Genomic DNA, 5,462 nt, shown 5'->3' on the forward strand with positions numbered 1-5,462 from the left:
TACATGATATGGGGAATGGAGAGGACTCATATGCTACAAGTAAAAAAGCTTCACTGATCTCTCTCTCTCTCTCTCTCTCTCTCTCTCTCTCTCTCTCACACACACACACACACACACACACACACACACACACACCCCTCAAGTAAAGACCACCAGCACTTCATCTCATTAGCCGGGGACATAAAACAACTTTCAGCTTTTCTAACAAAAGGAATGTGATGGCGGGAATTTGTTACAAAAAAAAAAAAATTGTTACACGCACACACACATACTTGCAGGAGTTTATAAACGATAAAAACTAGCAAAAAGTGGAAGGTGGGTGAAGCTGGATGATAGTGCTCCTCTTCTAGTCTCTCTCTGTGTTTAAAATTTTCCAGAGAAAGGGGAAAAGATGATTTTAATTTCATTGGATGCAGATTTTCCCTTGTCATTATTCCTTCCTGCTGCTCATTTTATAAACATGTTCCCCAGGTTTCACCATGTCTGTACATATGGGGACCCAGAGGCACAGTGGACATTGCCAAGCTCTCTCTGATTCTCCATGCTGATGTGGAAAGGAGAAGCCTGTGCTGGCAGAGGAAGGGTGGTGCTGGGCGTGGGCATGGCTGCAGAGTGGGCAGCAGGCTGGAAGGGGAGGAAAAACAGGCAGGAGCAACCCCTCCAGGAAAAGGCATTAGGAAGGACCACACTCTGGGACCAGTTTGCTGTATCAGAGGGTCACCAACACCAAGGCACATTTAGATACTAGCACAAGCTCAACTCAGGAAGCATTGATTGAACACTGATCAGGTCAGGGGGTTCAGCCTTGAGCACACATCAGGATGACAACATGACAGCCTCTCTGTGCCACTGTCTGCCATAGCTAAAGTTTGTCTTCAAAAGTTGAAGAATGTTGACTGAATTGTCTGCAAGTCAGTCATTTCACTGGTATTAACTGAACGAAGAAAAACCTTAAAAGACAAATTCTTCAAATGCTGCTGCTCAGCACTGCCTCTTCCAGTGCGGTGCAGAGCAGGGAAGGGCAATGAGTTGTTGATATGCCAGCTTTCTTCCTTAGCAACAATTGTTAAAAAAGCAAGGTAAAACTGCTTTTCAAAAGCCTAACAAGGTGGTCAAGACATTGTTGATGGGCTGACTACTTTTCAGTGTTCATAGGCTTTAACGAGAAAGTGGAACACAGTGAGAAAGAGATTCATGCCAATCCCATTTTGGAACAAATGTCTGACAAATCACAAAGGTCATTGGTTCCTGTCTTGCTTAGTTCTGTCACTGTAGGGAATGGGGGACAGAGCCCTGAGGAAGTAACCCAGGATTGATAAATGGCAATGCAATGCCTTATCCGGCTAAAGCATGGCTCCCCTCCCCCTTCTTTTCCTTCTTAACAGCTGGCCCAAAGGACCTAAACTTAGCAAGGGCGAGGTGTAGGAAACTAGATAGTGCATTCTACAGTTGGATAGGAAATACTGGGCTCAATGTGTTTAAGGTTAAGATTAATTCCTCACTTCCTCTGAATCTATTTTAAAAACAGAGCAAAGGATGGCATATGCTTTCTTCTAACAAAATGACAGAAGATCAAAGGATAAGCATGATCCGTATGTCAACCCTCTGACTCCTGCCATGGCCCTTTGCCTTCAGAATTAAAAAAAAAAAAAAAGTATTTTATCATTGTGGTTAAAACTTGGTTGCCTGTGTTTATTCAGAAAATTCAGCCAGGAAAATAGTGAATTATGATTGGCTAATTTGACACAAGTCAGTAGAACAAAAGAAAAATTGAGTGGCTCCGTTCTTTAACTTCTACTTCACAGCAATAAACAAAGACCACAAGTCTCTCTCTCTCTCTCTCTCTCTCTCTCTGCAGAGGGAGTTTGAGCTTCAAATCTGTGGGACTTGGTGCCTGAAAGCAGAAATCTGTCCTCTGTTGAGAGAGAGAATCAATTTTTCTGATTTGCAGTAGCCATCCTAATTAATGTTGGCTCATTATTATTCCCTGTGTTATATAAACAAGAGCTCTCTTTCTGCACAGCCACTCATTAGGACTGATTTAATTGAATTTGAGAAGGAAAGGGATGGCTGCTTTGGGAAGCAAAGGACTGAGCCTTCTGAAAGAGCAGCAGTTGACCAGAGACTTACAAATGACACTTGTGTCAGAAACAAACTGTAGAGGAAGAATGAGAGCAGACCCTCTTCAGCTCCTTGTTGTTCCAGAGTGGTTTATATGCCTCTTCTCTACATCTGCCTCTGCTCTGCTCCTCATCAGTCATTTCTGATGTCCCACTGAGCTCTGTATCCCTTTGAGTTTTTCAACACCCCACATGTCTGAGAGAAATTTCATTCAATCTAAGATTCCATTTGTATAAAGAAAACTAGTTCAGATATTGGCAGGCCGTATGGTCCTAATGATTCCAAATTCAACAAACTACTCTTGAACTTTTTTTCAACCAAAGTCCTTTTTGACTCTGGATGGAATCCAATCTTTCTTTGAGAAGGGTGAGATTATCAAGACCACTCACAATAATCTGTTAACTCACTCTGCAAATACTTCTTGTCCAGTTCCTAATATGTGTGGGGCTCTACCTAGGCAGTAGGGATTATTATTGAACAAGACACAAAAGGAGCTGCCCCAGGAGATTTTAACCCAATGCAAGGAGACAGACAATAAGCATGAAATCACTTAAGTGAACACAAGGACATAGCCAGGAATAAAATAAAACAAGGTGACACCATTTGTAACTCACTTAGATCAAACATTCAGAGAAGACTTCCTAGGAGGCACCGAGACATGAATGATTGGAAGGAGCTAGCCATGCAGAGACCAAGGCAGACCCTTCCAGGTGGGGGCAACAAGTTCAAAGGCTACAAGGCAGGAACAGGCATAGGAAGTTAAAGGAGCAGCCGGCAAGCTAACAGAGCTGGATTGCAGGGAGTGTGGCTGAAGGGAGGCTGTCAGGGCATAGGCAATACCAAATCCTGCAGAGAGGGCCTCCTCTGCAGATCATGGCCTCACCCTGGTGCTTGGGTTTGGTTTTATCTTCAGTATGATGGGAAAGTAATGTGTGAGAAAGCATCCAACAGGAAGGTGACATGATCTGGTTTGAATTTTTAACTTTCCAGCTGCTAAGCACTAGAGGAAGGGGATGGGTTGAAGGAATGACACCAGTTAGGACGCTATCATAATACATGTGAGAAGTAATATAAAGACACTAATATAGGAACAATTAGCATGTATTGGGCTCAGGCTGTACCCTGAGCATGTGCTAATCCCTTTGCATGCAGTGTCTCAATTGCTTTTTCCTCATACCCCTATGAGAAGAGAAGTTAAGGGAGATTAAGTGACCTGTCCAAGGTCACAAATGGTAGAACAGGCCATCTGACTCCCATATTCACCTGCCTTGGAACTTCAGCAATGAACACTATGTGAACCCTGGAAAGAAATCCACTTAAGATAACCAGATGCTCCCATTATTTTTATATATATGATGTGTCCTGGAATTGAAAATTATTTGTGCTGCTAATTCTGATTTAATTATTATTATCTTGTGTAGGTATGTGAAAGAGGGAGTTTTGTAAGCAAATACCAGTGGAAAATGACAAGCAGCAGAGAGGAGCTGAGAGAATTTTACTGTGGCCTCCTCTTTGGGACCCAGGAGAAACAGCAACCTCTACTGAGAATCCTGCCACTGGGGGAGAGCTGAGTTTCAGTTAAGGTGAGGAAGTGGAGAAAATGTGTTGTGCTGAACAAGTACTGAGGGGGTGGAGGTTTACCACTGGGGATTCCAGAGGACACGCTGAAAAGGTTGGCAGAAAGCACAGCAGTGGGAGGATGAGTCAGGAGCTAAAATGTACAAAACAACACAGGAATAAGAGGACATGGGAGGACACAAGCGCAGGTGGCTTCCATTTTTGGATAGTGGCCAAGTATGACAGGGGTGAGAAGCAGAAAACTAATTTGGTTCCTGGTCCAAGTAGAACTTTGGGGAGGAAGTCTCTCTTCACCCTGCTGCAGGATTCCAGGTACTATCAGAGTCTTGGCAGCCAGTTCCCAGTCTGTCATTTATCTGACTCATGCCCACTTACATCATGTGACACACTGTTCTGCATATGTAATCTCAGAGTTTGGATGTGGATTTTTGAGGGTTAATCCCTCTGCTATAATGATAAATAGATTCATCAAAGAACATGAGTTTCAACTTGGAAAATATTACTAACTAAACATGATGAAATTGAGTAATGAAATAAAATGGAGCTAGACACTGGCAAGATAATTTTTCTGCTTTTAAAAAATATATAGCTATATAGTTGACACATTAAGTGATCTTACCATCTTTTCCCAGGAAATTTAGGGATTCAAATAATGGGGCATCTCGTTATCTTAAGTGGATTTCTTTCCAGAGTTCACATCATGTTCATTGCTGAAGTTCCAAGACAGGTGAATATGGGAGTCAGATGGCCTGATCTACCATTTGTGACCTTGGACAGGTCACTTAATCTCCCTTAATTTCTCCTAGGGATATCAAGAAAAAGCAATTGAGACACTGCATGCAAAGGGATTAGCACATGCTTAGGGTACAGTCTGAGCCCAATACATGCTCTTGATAATTTTCCACATTATTAAGACAATCCTGAAAAAATTTCAATATACATTCTTATAGTTTAAATATGAGGTACTTCCAAAAGAATTCATGTGTGAGAATGCAAGAATGATCAGAGGTGAAATGATTAGATTATGAGATTTGTGACCTAATCAGTGGATCAATCCACTGATATGAATTAATTGGGTGGTAACTGGTAACTGTAGGCAGGTAGGATACATTTGGAGAAAGTAGGTCCCTGGGGGCATGACATTAGAGTTTATATTTTGTTCCTAGTAAGCACAGCATGTGCTAGCACTCCTGCGCTTTCCCTCTTTCCTCTGTCTCTCTGTCTCTCTGTCTCTCTGTCTCTCTGTCTCTCTCTCTCTCTCTCTCTCTCTCTCTCTCTCTCTCTTTCTCTCTCCCCTTCCTGGTTTCCTGGTTGCCAGGTCCCTATTCCCTTCCACCATGATGCTCTGTTTCATCTTGGGCCCAGAGTTTGGGGGTCAACTGACCATGGACTGAACCTCTGAAGCCAGAAACAAAAATAAACTTTTCTTCCTTGACATTGTTCTCATCAGGTCTTTCAGTCACAGTGACAAAAAGCTGACTAAATACTCATTGTATAGAAAATAAAAACCATACAAGTAAATGAATAATGACTACTCTTTGGTCTTTTGTTTTTGTTTTGGATGTCTGAAACAGTAGATCTTCTCTTTCATCCTGCCTTTTGAATTAGCAGGGTTGTGAGAGCTGTGGCCCATCAGAGGTGTGAGGAGCAAGTCTGGTTGCTAGATATTATTCCTCAGGGAAGACTTCCCTGATGCCCCTTCTGAACCATCCTATCAGTGTAAATCAGACATCTTGCTTTCATATGCTCACCTGGGTGGTTTC

Source organism: Urocitellus parryii, chromosome 11 (assembly GCF_045843805.1).
Source record: "Urocitellus parryii isolate mUroPar1 chromosome 11, mUroPar1.hap1, whole genome shotgun sequence".
In the NCBI taxonomy this organism is placed as follows: Eukaryota; Metazoa; Chordata; class Mammalia; order Rodentia; family Sciuridae; genus Urocitellus; species Urocitellus parryii.